At 44.4% G+C, this 14,408-nt stretch overlaps 1 protein-coding gene across 12 annotated transcripts in view; it reads left to right on the top strand.

Annotated features, from left to right (window-relative positions):
* Positions 1-258: 258 nt before the first annotated feature.
* Positions 259-14,408, top strand: part of LOC115583783 (band 4.1-like protein 1) — an 88,622-nt gene continuing 74,472 nt past the window's right edge. For 3 of the 12 annotated variants that reach the window (XM_030420975.1, XM_030420971.1, XM_030420974.1), the window contains exon 1: positions 259-491. The gene's annotated coding sequence lies outside the window, so the exon portion shown is untranslated. Of the gene's footprint in view, positions 492-5,870; positions 5,988-14,408 lie in introns of all 12 variants that reach the window. The other 9 variants (XM_030420965.1, XM_030420969.1, XM_030420963.1 and 6 more) reach the window with 4 other exon arrangements.

The following is a 14,408-nucleotide window of genomic DNA, read 5'->3' as shown; positions in this document are numbered from 1 at the left end:
CAACAATCCAAATGTGTTTTAATGGTGCTGTCTCTTACTGTTGCCTCCCTCGTTACAAAACCCCTGACACGTACATAAAAGCAGCTGCTGTGGAAACAATATGTCACCTTGTTGGCGTGTTTATTGAGATTTGACTACTTGTTGACAGAGAGGAGGTTATTCTTTTTTCTTTTTTTTTTTTTTTGCAGGAATGACACAAGCGTTGTTTGGTTTTACGCATTCCGCCTCAACACACAGCCTGACTGCGTGCGTGCGTCTCATTCGATGTGTGTGTGTGTCTTCCTCCCTCCTGCCTCCCTGCATCTGACAGTGTCCCTCCCTCTTTCTCTCTCCTCCTCCTCCTTCTCTCATTAGGGCTTCTCACCGGCAAAACACCGACACACTCCCTTTCCCTAAACCCGGGGAATAAACGCGGCGCGGCGGCAGGAGCAGGATTGACCTACCCCGGTGCGCACCATCTATGGTCCTCTGGATGTCTGTCTGACAGGAGGGTATGTTGAAATATTCATGTTTTTTTTTTTTTTTTTTTTTGCCCTGCCGGGTTGCTCGTATCGTTAAAAGCCCGGGCTCGGCTCTTGTAAACGATTTGTTGAATGTCGGGCTTTAACGTTTGCGACATTTTCCTCCTTTTTTTCTCTTTTCTTTCTTTCTTTTTTTTTTTTTTTTTACGCGTAATTCGTCAGTGACTGCGGTGGCTTATTATATTCTCTTTGTGCTTTTGGCTGCTGCGGTGAAATTGCTTTTATGAAAGCTGCAGCTGTTATGAGGGACCAATCATTTCATAACGCGCACGGACTTTGCCCGCCTGCTCGCCGTCCTCCTCCTCCTCCACCAGGGGATGGATGTGACTGTACAGTGGGGAATGAGGCAGGAGCACGTTGTAGCGTCGTTTTGTGCCCACTGGCCCAGTCAGTGTTGACACCCACCCTGCAGACCTGCGGCCAGGCGGTCAGACCCTTCACACATGATGTTCCGGGCAGGTCCTCACTCTCGTTTAGGATTTTTTTATTATTATTATTTATTTATTTATTTTTTTTTTGCGTGCACCTTCAAAGTTGCGCCTGGCTTCACATATCAACTGTTTGTCTGCTTGTGTTAGTTTGTGTCTCAGCCTGTCAGGGCGAACAGGATCTGCAGTTGGCTCCGTCAGAGTATTCTCCAACACACCCATCACTAATTATTATGCAACAGCCACACTGACAGATGCACATTCACACCGAGGGCAGAGGAGTGTTTTGCCATTGTCAGGCTCTCATCACCGCCCTCTGGTTTGCCCACACAGAGTGGTTGAGGCTGCTTTTTTAAAAAAAAACATAACTTACAATGAATTTGGAGTTGACAGATTTTGTCCCTTTTGGTCACTCACAGTGTGATAATATGTGGAAATGGTGTACAATGGAGGCTGCAGCTGAATGCTGTGGAGACCTCAGAGGGGAGGCAAGCTCGGGCAAGTCCATGTATGGAAATGGGCTCACCTTTGCCCCCCCTGGCCTTCACTGGTTTTGTGGAATTACGTACAGTACTGAAGAGGAATGTTTCAGCGCTTCAGGACGCTCTGCTTGGACTTTTATAGTCCTGCTGGAGCCCGACTGATACTCGTTTTTTGGAGGCCGATGCCAATATCCCATTGCAATTTAAATCAGGCGATACACACACATTTATTGTAAAGATCCCTCTAAACAGTTCTGACAAAGACACGTGATGTAGGCCGGATATTCAACAGTTTAACAATAAACTTCTCCGAAATACATTTTGGGGACTGAAACAGTAAACCCGGAATGTATTGATAAGAAATGACCCCAGGCATCTTTTTCCTGTATTATATTCTCAAAATTTGCTTTTATTTTGGGGAATACCAGACACTATATGTGCTAGGCCAATGTTGGCTCATGATAAAGGCCAACAGATATATCAGTGCGGCTCTAATTTATGTGTCTGTGTCTTGTATACTGCCCTTGAGTCTATTGTAGTAAAGTAGCATTGAGAAATAACATTTCCAGGATAGTGTTTTCCCTCGAAGCGCTTTTCTTTCACTTTCAAGGTGGCTTATTGTGTCATGCACGATATCTATCAGACCATGAAATTGTCACCCCAAGATTGGTTAATTACGTTATCTGCTCTTAATTGGTATAGGTGAAATTCTAGTCAGTAAATAGAGCCGATAACATGAAGCCACATTGCTTTCATTGTCTTAAAGCGGACCTACCATGCTCCTTGCTTTTTTCCATTCTTTCAGATCTCATGCATGAAAAAGGTCTAGAAAGTTGAAAAGATCAAAGTCCGCGTCAATGGGAGCTCTTTTCTCCCACTGACAACACCGCTCCCGAACACATCATCAGTAGTCTGGCCTTTAATTCTATGACTTTATGATATCACACTTCATCACTGTTTTGCACATTTGCATAATTTCTGCCTGGTTTGGCATTTAAGAATTAATTCAGCACAGCTGTTGTGTTGTTAGTTGTGCTTGCTCAGGTGTGTTGGAGCTGACCAATCATAGGAGACTGTTCATTTGGGTAGAGGGCCTTGAAGAGATCGGAGCTGAGTGTTTCAGACAGAGGGGCAATACAATGCTGAAGCACTGGACAGTATGAGAAAACTGATGCTTTTTTTGAGCATTGAAACATGTAAAGCTATTCTAGTGGTATCCCAAAATACAATTACGAACCTGAAAGTGAGCATAATATGTGTCCTTGTGAAAAGCATTTACAAATTCAGATACGGCAGGTAGCTGTTTGCTGCTGGGAAAATTGGTTTTCTGATCAACGAATAACACAGAGAAGAGAGAGAAGAAGAAAAAGCACGACGTGAGCCTTTTGTACCGCCAGACGTGCAAGTTATGGACTTTTTGATATTAAAAAACATGAAATCATTGCCTGTCTTCATCAGCTGAAAAAAAATCCTCTCATGCATCCCCAGTATTTCTCCTTGTGTTGCCTTGCCATGTCCTTGCATTTGTGCAAGTCACACCGAGTGCTGCTCAGTTCCTCTGCAGTGCCGTGGCTTGCTCCCTGTTGCTGTACAGGTGGGCCTGTGATACTTGGTCGCACTCTTCCTCCAGGCCACACACACCGTCAGCCTCAGCTAGCACACCTGCTGTCACACAGCACCCAAGTTGTTAGCATCGGACACACTCCTGTGCCTGCTGTGTCGGCCTGCCAGCCAGCCTCCCTCTGAGCACCTGATGCTTTTTATGCCCCCTCTGACTGCCAGGGAGCCATTACCTCACCTCAGCGCCGGCGACAGTTTCTTCACCGCGATCACACAGAGTTCAGACACATCCAAGTGAATCGAACCCAAATATTCCGCACGGCTTTTAATTTTAGTGTGTATGTGCACAGTGTCCCGCTACTACTGTCGCGCGTACATGCCGGTGTTGTTCGTGGGTTCAGATGCCTTAGGGTGCTGCTGGGATTTCACAGCCCGGCATGCTGCCTGCCACCATTTGCAATTCAAATTTAGCGTGTATGAGGCCATCCAGTGAGGCCGAAGCAGCCCTCTTCTCCTCTGTGTCTCGTTAAAGACAATCATCCCTCGCACTTGCAAGTTAACTCTACCATTTCTTATGCACCTCTCCATCGGAACAAGTGAGCAGGTAGTGTCCCCTCTGTCTGAGAGGATTTTCAGGTGGCCATTTCACCGGACTCATAGTGTATTTTGTATATGCTTGAAGCTCCTGACACTGGCATGGAGTGCTGTATGACTGTGTGGGGTCACCTTCATGTGACCAATGATGACGCCGAGGCAGGCGACAGGTCATATGTGAGTGAGCGCTGTGCTGTGCTTGTGCTGTCATTGCTGTTGGCCCAGCTGAACGTTCTTTGACCCGCCGCAGTGTTTTTATAGTTTGGTGAGTGTGGTCACATCTCCTCCTGCCTGCTGAACAACAGTGACCAGTCACACAGGGACACATACACATGCGTTTATACTTTTATACTTGTGAGGCCCATTTTTGAAATCAGCAAAACTTACAACATAACATAATTAAGCTTAACCCCTGACTGCATGTACTACAGCCACATGCCTAACCCCAACGCTGACCCTAAACTTAACTGAAATCCAGTTGTTATCTCTCAGACTGTCAGTGTATCCGCCCCCGTTCTGATACTATTTATATTTATGGTAATAACCATCCATTGTGCATTCTGTCATTGCTCCGCTCTAAAGTTATTTTCACTGATAATGGCGGAGTCCGCCTTTCCTGCGCAGCATTCAGATTGCATACCCAGGCACGGGGGGATTCGCAGGAAACAATGCATGCAAGTGCAAGCCTTGATACATGAGACCAAAGCTGGTGCATGCACATGTTTTGAGAAGCAACGTTCAATCTATTTAACAATAGTGAACCACATAGTCAAACCCCTTCTTTTGTCTTCTTTATCTAAACATTTCCCCACAATAAACCTTCTCAGCCTGTGTTTTCCCCCCTAGTGGTCGAGACACATGCACGTAAAAGGAACCTGTTTTGTGAAAACACTTCAGCTGTTACCACCAGTAAACACTGGGCATGCCAAAGTGCCACTCCAGTGATTAGGGCTATTTACTCTGACTCTAGAAAGCTTCTCCAGAGCCACAGGACACAGTACACAGCTGAGAGGTTCATTTAACTTTATGTGTGAAAGAAAGTGGAGGGCAGGCACAACATGTTGGAGAAAACTTTTAGACCTTAAGCAATACCTTGGGTAGTTCACTGTTGGTAACTGGCTGCTACTGGTTGCACTTTACAGTTATTGCAGCAATCTCTGGCACAAGGATTTCCTTCAGGATTAATAAAGTTCTGTCTCACCTTGATTTATCTTATCTTATCTTGAAGGTACAATATGTAAGAATTGACCACCTATCAAATTCATAGTCCAAACCAATAACTGCTAACGGCTGCTAACTGTAGCTGCCATTAGCTAGTTAGCACATTTAGCCACGTGGTGTGTTGGATCTCTGGAATGGGGACGTTTTGAAGGCCAGGACTGGGTGGACAGACGGAAAGTGTTATTATGAGGCAGGACAGGCCGTGGCTAGCAGGTTAGCATGCTAACTTCAGTATATAACTCTGCAACACGATATAGCGACTATGGTTTTTTTCTTCACATGCTATTGATAATTTAAGTTATTTTTAAGCGTTTTGAATAATAATGCTCACATACTGCAGATCCAAATGTAGAACTTTGTCCAAATAAACACTTACAACTTTCCGTTTGCAAATACAAACATTGTTTACACACCACGCACTACCTGATACCTGACAACTGCGTTATTGATTGTTAGCTGATACAGCTGTAATAGCGGCAGTACAGTGGTACAGCTCACTGCAGCTTTGTCTTTGTTTACCCGATATGCACAATCTTTGACCCAGATCTCTGTTTTACATGCCCTTTTATAAGCTTTGTTTGGAAAAAGCCAAAAGAGGATAACACAACATTAGCGGAGCTGAATCCACCAACAGTCATCACACTGGCTCTGTGCTTTTGTTTTGTGGGAATTGAATTAAGCCCCATCAGGATGCTGCATCCTCTCTGCAGTCCTGTCTAAATCTCATTACAGTGCAGACTTGGACATCATATTGTTCCACTGGGTTATCTGTAATGGTGTGTCCAGGGTTTCCAGCTACACTGTCCGCAGTCATTTACAGTAGCCGAATCCCTCTTGCTCCTTCTATGGAGGGTCTCTCCCCGAAGCCAGTCGCAGTCCTGTTGTTGTCTGTCTGATCAGGGCTTTATTTTTAGCTTTTGCCTTTTACTCACACAGCTATGGGCGATTTATTGCCTTCCTCAGATTGCATCATTCTGTCTGCGCTCGGATGTGAGAGGAGAGAAAGAGAAGCTACTTCATGCCGTACGACAGTTTTATTTCTCCCTTCTATTTCCCACCCTCAGTCGTATAGCCCTCCACAGTTGATGGGAAGCATCACTTTGTCCTTCTGAAGGGGAGGCGGCGAGCTCTACCCCGAGCAGCGGCGGCAGCAGCAGCAGCAGCTCAGCCCGATGATTGCAGTGAGTCAGCAGGTTCTCCATTTTATTCTTTTCCCCCCCTTCCTTTGCATACCTACGCCTTGTCTCCCTCGCTCCCTCTCGACTCCCCCTTTCTTTGAACGAATCCCCCTGCCTCCCCAAGGATGAGACTCATCATGTTGTTGTCTGGCTTTGATCTGGTGCAGCCATACCCATAATGCTGCTCATCTTTGCCCACCTTCCCCACAGTAAAGCACAGTTCCTATTTCAGGCAGTGCTGCTTCATGTGGGGAAAGGGAACAGTTGCCACTTCTTTTCAGGCTGTTTATTTTGCCTTCATTGTGGTCTGCAGTGAAAGTTATTTTCTCCAGCTTTTTTTTTTTTGGCCTCTTCCAACAGACCGGGCCAGCAGTCATTCTTTTCTTTGGCCACTTTACACTTGGCAGTCATTAAGTAGAGCAATTTGCATTCAACAGTTGTGAAGAAGGGCTAATTCCATTGTTGATGTGTGTTCATTTCCCTGATGTGTTACTTTCTGCATGCTCTAGAAAAATAAAAATAATAATAATAATTGAGAGAAAGAAGTGTGTACCGAGGTCGAGCTTAGTGCAAAGTATTTATAAAGACAACAAACAACGTCTAAAAAGAGGATTAGGAGTTATTAGAGTGGGAGAAAAGAAATACCCTGCTTACTGCTTCTGCTTCTGAGGAAGATTCAGAGTTGGTCTGCACACACGATGAAGCTGCATGTTGTGTCGTCGTCCTGATATGAGCCTGCATTTCATCGTGGACTTGGGCATCACAACATTGTGATGGGGACAAGGCAATCACATAATGACATCTTTGTTGCACTCCCCTAAGCTACGTACACACGTAAAACAAAAGCTGCACAGGGTAATTAATAAATAATAATCGTTTCAGAAAGCATAAATTATTAACGGTGGAGTGTTGAGGATGAGTTCAGGAGCCTCGCAGCCTGAGGAAAGAAGCTGCTCTGTCGTCTGGTGGTGTTGCAGTGAACGCTCCTGTGTCTTTTGCCAGACGGCAGCAGGGTGACCAAAACTTACGGTAAAGTGGTGTACTTTTTTCTTGAATTTACCAGACTGTTCCACTTGTTCTCGTACTTGTCTCCACCCACATAGTCATCACATCCACATTACTGAGGATTACGTATCAACAATGTATTTTGTTTATATTTTGGGTCATCACTACAACACTGTCAAAGTATCGAGGTGTTTGGTCTGAGATATTGTGATACATACATTTTGTCGCCTAGTCTTCAACATGTCATGTGTCAGGAAATAGCCTGAGAATCACTGTATCATTTTTAAGACCATATGGCCCTCACTTAGTTGCAGGTAGTGAAGTGAAGTTGCTCCGGCTCTGACTCTGAGGACCATGGTCCCATGATAGCTGTGCTGTGATTGAAAATGGCTGCTGCTGCTGTGTGTTTAACGAGATATGCGGCTCCACTGAGGCAGGTGGGTGCACTCTGACCTCTGGATTACATTTCACTGGTAATTAGACTAAAATATGATTGCGCACAAATGCTCAGTCGAGCACGTGGGTGTAGCTCGCAGCAGACTGTGGCTGGCTGTCGGCGTGTTGGAGAGCACCCGCTACTTCTTCGTGAGAAATGTGTTTGGCGAGGGTCGCGTTGGCTTTGTTTGTCGCGGTGGTCTGCGGAGGAGTGGATGCACACACACACACACACACTACTCCCAGTCCCTGTGGGCCTGACGTGTGGCTCCTAAACTGGTCAGACGGGTTGGAAGGCAGATCCAGGCACAGCCGCAGTCATTACTCAACTCTTTGTTCACTCACACTTGGTGTGTGTGTTTGTACTTCTCTCACTTATAATCTGCGGACGCACGTGACACATGCCTTGTGTGTGTTTTGTGCGCGGTTCAGGCGATTTGGTTTGTTGCAGCGACTTGCCTGTTGCTGGGTGTTGAAGAATCATCTGTACTGTACACACAAACACACACACACACACAGGCAATCTGGACGACGTGGCAAAGACATACAAGTTGTGTGCTCTCTCTCTCTTCTATCAAATCCCCACCAACACGTCATGCCATCCGATCATTGGGGAAAAAAATTCTACAGATCTTCTGTATGCTGTTGTTGCCGATTGGCTCCATTGAAAGCATGTCTAACTAGCTGTTAGCAGTTCTTCTTTGCCATGAATGCTTGGATGACTGCCACTGCAATATTTGCTAAAAAAACCCTAAAAATATGAGGAAGTTCTGCAGTTATAGAGGGCATCTTTCTTCCGTGACTTCTAAGAAGATTTATGGGCTCTCCCTTCACAGGGGGGCGTACCTCACAGTTTGAGAACCTCTGCTGGAGCCCGATTTCAAAGCACACCATGTGTCAGACTATTGGACATGTCCTACTGCGTCTTACAGGCAGTCCCAGGCTTCCATTTATTTAATACGGCAGGAAATAACCAACTTGTACAGACGATTACAGGGCCGCGCCTCATGGGTATCACTGTCAATGAATTTGCAGATGATTTTTGTGATCAGTTAAGCCACCACATAATGTATACGATGTTAGTCCTGTGTCAAAATGGCCACCACGGGATCTCAGTGCTCATGGTAATGTCATCGCATAATTGTGCAGTTTGACAAACGATCCAGAACTCAAGGAGAAAAGTAGTAATCCTCACCAAGTGTTGTTTTTTGCCTGACGAATTGACTTCGAACAAGAAAGCAATTCTCAGAATTGTTGCGGAATGACTTGTGGCTGATTGACTCATGTTTCATCGACTAATCATTTGAGCACTTGATATCATTTGGTTACAGTACGTGCAGATGGAATAATGGAGTGATTAGAAAAGTCGATTCTTTCTGTGGTGGGTTCATGTTTTCTCGCGTGACAGATTTGGGAGTTAAAGCTCATTTGAAAGTGGGAATAATGGGAAGATTTGGCTGCACTTCATCTGCCACTCTTGTTTGCGCGACTTGCTTGCTAATAGCTTTAGCAATATGGCCGCCCAGCCTGGTAGAAGACATGCGCAGTGAGTGCGTGGATAGAGTGCTGGTACATAGGCAGGTACAGAGGAAGACAGACGGATTGCCTGTCCTGTCTCTTTTCATATTGGCTCATTGAATTGGATGGGTTTATTAGCGGCCTTTTATTAGAACAAAATTAGAACATTTTTCACAGAGCATTTGAATTATTGACGTCTGATCGGATGCTGAGAAACGTTCAACAAATATAACAATGTGACCTATAACAATGGCTTCTAGAATAAATCACCGAAACTGCTTGGCAGTTTAATTGGAGTTCAATTCATCCAGGATTTGGCTTTCAGTCCAGCGCTTGCCACCATGAATGCACACTTTCAATTGCGTTTTGCAAGCAACCCTAACAGAGCAGAGAAATACATGTTCACCGTGATGGATTGCCTCTCTCAAGCAACTGTCAAAGAAAAGCAAGTCTCCACACTTTCATACAGAAAAATGGAGCCCAAAATAAAACCGAAAAACACCGACGGCGCAATTGAGAGCACCGTGAGCGATGCGAAGTTCACATGTACTTGTTTGATCCTCCAGTTTGATCCTTTCACTCATTAGAATTAGTTCCTCTTTTAGCTAATTTAGCACCCACGGTGTATCCATCACGGCTGAATCAGCCGCGTGCTCCTTTGTTCCTCTTCACTGCCTTGTTCCTCGGTGTGCCAATAAACGTCCGCTCACCTCATTAATAAGGTTGTTGATTTATAATCAGAGCCGGCGCTCTCGTCTGCGGCGAGCCTCTCTGTGAAATCGTGCGCTGATTCCACCGCAGCAACATTAGGTGGACTTGTTGGCGGTGATTCGATATTAAAACCCAGCGTACAGCTTACAACAAAGTACAACGTCAAAGTCAGCGGCGGTTTGTGGAGGAAGTGTTGTTGTTTTTGGGTGGTCCGCTCCCACCTGAAACGGCTGTGTTCTTGTTGTTTGATCACTCATGTGATTATGTTGTTATCGCGCCCTGCACAGCACTCTCACTTCTCCTCCCCACCTGCACGCGTGAGTTGTAAGGCCACTCCTCGGCAGCGGGAGCCACCCGTTGTTTTGGCATCGGCGGCTCCCTCTGTGACTGTCAGCTGTTTTTTCTTCAACCGCTGGCTTTACTCTAATTGTTGCACGGTTTTTAGAGCTGCTGCTCGCCGGCATTAAAAATCTTTCACTCCGCGCGCACTGATCATTCGTGGACTCTCTGTCATGCATCGATTCTTTTTTTTCCTCATCCTCTTTTGTTTTTATGTTGGCTGCGACGATGAGAGGCTCCTTTATAATTCATGCCATGATTGATGTCCCTGTGGTAGCAGTTTTCGTGCTGCAATCTCACCAGACCCTTTCACGCCAACAGCACGCAGCTCTGCCAAACACTCCGGTCCGCAGATTAAGATGCTCGGTGTTGGCTTTCAGCTGCCATTTAGCAAACCCCACTCTGTTGTCCACGTAGTATGCTGGTGCTTGGCAAGTGAGTGATTGTGTACAGGAAAGTTTAGCCGACGAGACAACCCTAAAATGTTTTCTTGAGCGGTATTGACATGCCGTTCAGCCTCAGTCTCTCGGTGCCTGTCCCTGTCTATACTTAAACAAACAGCACTGAGCTCCTTGTTCAGCATCTTTTCAAATCCTCTGACACTGACACCAATAACACAGAGAGCTCCTGTAGCTTCCTTTCAGCTCCGGCACTGATCCTAATAAGGAGATGAATGGTTCTATACAAACAGTAGAGTGAAGCTTGGGACTGGATGTATGCCCACCTCCTCTCTCTCACTCTCTCTCTCTGTGTCTCTCTCTCTGTGTGCTGAGGATGAAGAGGCTGTTTCAGGCCGCTATGATCTGCCTCTGCTCCTCTGGTGACCTGGTCAGGTGCGGACAGACTGGGCAAAGCTAGTGTTCAACGTGAAAGCCTAGCAGACACACAAGCTTGGTGTTTTTCAGAACAAACAGGCATTTTAAAAAAATCCCCCAAAGTCCTCAGAGGTGACCTTATGGTGATGCCACCACTGCAGGTTAATGCTGTCTGTCGCGATACTGGAATTTCTGACCTTGAAAGGTATTGATATTTGAAACCGTTTTCAATACCGCAGCGAACAGTCGGCACAACATTAAGGGCATAAAATGTTTGACTTTTTATTACAAGATAAATATAACAAAGCTGTAACATTACAACGAGAATGTTCCTGGGTAAACGCAGTAAGTCTGTAGTAAACATTAAATATCAAATTTTGTGTGGACGATTAAGCCCTCAGCATTGATGTGTGTGTCAATTCGCGGTCGGAGGGAAGAAAAAGAGCAGCTGTTTCTGGTGTATCGACACTGCCAGAAAAAGAGTATTGAGTCATTTCAAATATTCAGAATTGATCACAATATATTGATATCTTTGCAGGTGAATAATTCAGTGGGAGCACGCGGACTAGTCAGCGACAGTAATAACAACATAATCCTCATATTCAGCCTCACATCAGTCAAACACTACACACCAACAGGATCTATTCTGATGCTGTAAAATGCGTCAGTAAAGCGAGTGAAACACAGGACATACAAAGGTACGATGTGTCACAAAAGAGCATTATGATGAAGTTCTGTAGAGCTGCAGAGATGTGAGAAAACATCTTTGTTTTGGTACAGTTACATCATGATCATGATTTAAAACCAATTATTATTATTTTTTTAATTTCCCACTAATTGCAAATCATATCGGCATTGAAATATCTGTCACCAAAATCGCAATGTGACTTTCTTACTAGAGCGTGCAGCGCTAGTTCTGCTACACGCTTGGAAGGGCGAGACGACAGATATTCAATGTGTTGCAGTATACAACCCCACCCCAAACACCAATAAATCCTACACAGGGGATTTTTTAATCAGCAAAGAGAAGTATATGGGAAACAGACGACACATGATAAAGAACAGATTTGTTTTTTTAACTTCTTTGCATCTTTCAGGCACCAAATGGTGTTTCAGTACTCTCTCTGCTTGCCAAAAAGACTACGCAGTTTGCATTAAATGGGGACAATTTATTGGATAGGGCTACTCTGTGTGCCACAAGTGGAATACAGATAATGTGTCTATGGAATGTGGGGCTCTGTGCAACAGTGGTGGCCATAATGGGCAATGACTGTCACACTTGAAGGAAGGCAAGACTGTAAAAAAGGCGTTTTTTTCGCCCTGAACGCTGCTTTAACACTGGCAAATAATCAGCAGGGCACTTTCAAAGCCACAGTGTCAGTTTGCTGCAAAGTATTGCTTCTGTCCTCGAGTATATTTCAGGGCTATAATGTGAACCACCATTAGGTTAGTAATGGAAAAAGCTCCATTAGTGAGTGCCCAGCGTCGTGTCATTCAGTAACAATACAGATTTGTTGATTTTATGGAAATGATGCCGCATTTCAGCTCGTTTCAGAAACAAAATCACGGTGACGGATGCAAATAATTCATTTTTAGCTCATAAGTAGTGTCCACATGACCTGAGCAAGAAAATGGCATCCAGCTTTTTCGGTGTTTTGTTGTGGTTTGCAGGTGTTTTATCGCGACCTTGTACGTGCTTTACAGTACACAACAAGAGGAGAAATTTGTTAGAAATGCTTTCTGTGGAGGAATATGAAATCCGAATTGTTCAAGTCACTGTCTTCCCTCTTATTTATTTCTCGCAGCAGAGAGTGGGAAGCTCTCACCGTAAAGTGGTTTGCATTTGCTCATGTTGCATAACAGATAGGAAAAATGTGGGAGTGAAATGGTGCACTGTCACAGCATCGCCGGGATTATAGATATTTCTGTTGTTCCTTGGTTGCAGGATGTTTTGCCTGCACACTTTAATTGCTTGAATTGTGCACAAAGAGAATAAATCTGGTGGGAATTTTACCACCAAAATAGAGAAACGCTCTCCTCTTTAAACAGAATAAAACTCAAGCAGGACTGGTGTATAAAAACCTAAATTAAGTGTTTAATTTAATTTGGCAGCATCAGTTTAACAGCAAATTATTGGAAGCAGTCCAGTCTAGTGTTTTCTGGTGTGTATTGTGTGTTTGAGTTTGGATTAGTCAGTGCTTCTGGTCACTTATTGCTTAGCCTGAAAGCAAACTTGACTCTCTACACCTGAGTCATCGCTGCACATCATTAATCAAGACTTTTATTTTTCCTGTAAACAGCGGTTTTGACACCGCACTTGTTTTAGCCTTTGGCAGTCTGGCAGTTTCAGTGATTATTTTCATGGCCTGACTGACCTGGACAAGCTTTTCCATGAGCAGCCAGCCAAAATGTTGGCTGAGACGTCTCAGTCGCCCCAAACTCTGGATTGACATTGAAAGCTGAAGGACAGCCAAGGAGTTTCACTGGAACACTGCAGGCTAAGGACATAGTTTGGAAAATAAACTTATGTGCTTCCTCTCAGACAGTATTTTGCTATTATATGCTAGGAAAGTTAGCCACACAACGAGCCCCTTTAACTGTTTAGTCATGGGCTAGTTATCTTAGCGCAAGGACTGGAAATAGAGGGAATTAGTTTAACTGTCCATTTTTTACCCTTTGGTTTTTGATTATTAATGAAACAAGATTGAACATACTGTGTAGCGATCGTTAGTAGTGCTCTTAGGTGGATTTTGTTACCTTTGGACAGAGCCAGGCTAGCAGTTTACCTCTGTTTCAGTCTTTGTGCTAAGCTAAGCTAAGTGTGTGATGACAAAACAAAGGATTTCTTATCACTCAAAGCAGGCTGAATAACAGTTTAGAGCAACAACTGATAAATGTGTTAGCACACAGGTGTTTTTTTACACACATAAAAATTGATAATTAGTAGTAACATTAGCTTCCATTCATTTTTTCCCTTGTTTCCAGTCTTTGTGCTCAGCTAAACTAACCAGCTCTCATATTTCATATTTCCCAACATGCAGAGCTATTATCACCCTTTAATAATGTTTTATGAGCACATCAGCAGGTTGCACATCACTGTCAGCCACTTCTGTGTTGTCACTGAAACGATGTTGTTTTTGGAACACGTGGTGAATGTGACAGATGTGTTTATGGAACGTTTCTGAAGCTGTAAGTGGATAAATGTTTATTCCTGCAAAATGTGGATCTCGTCAGTAATCTGCAGACTCCTCCATCCGCCTCCACAGAGCCTCAGCCAAGATGGGCTGCATGCTGCCATTAGAATTTTCAAATAGATAAACAAACAGAGCAAATTAGATAACTCAAACACTGTCTCGGTGACACGTTTGACATTTCTCTGGGATCGATCTGCCCTCCCCGCAGCTCCGGCCCCACGAACGCAATAAAAAATGCACATGGATTGGTGAAGCAGGGCAGGATCGTCATCACTCACTCCTCCACGTTGCTTTTCGTCATCACTTAATCCCGCAACACTCTAAAAAACACATTAATAATTCAGATTTATTACATTCTTGCTTTAATATTTTATGTTTGGGGGACCATTTATCTCTTATTAAAGAAA

This window comes from Sparus aurata, chromosome 6, assembly GCF_900880675.1.
Source record: "Sparus aurata chromosome 6, fSpaAur1.1, whole genome shotgun sequence".
Taxonomy (NCBI): domain Eukaryota; kingdom Metazoa; phylum Chordata; class Actinopteri; order Spariformes; family Sparidae; genus Sparus; species Sparus aurata.
Note: the sequence above shows the minus strand (reverse complement) of the source record. Positions and strands in the feature narration are given on the sequence as shown.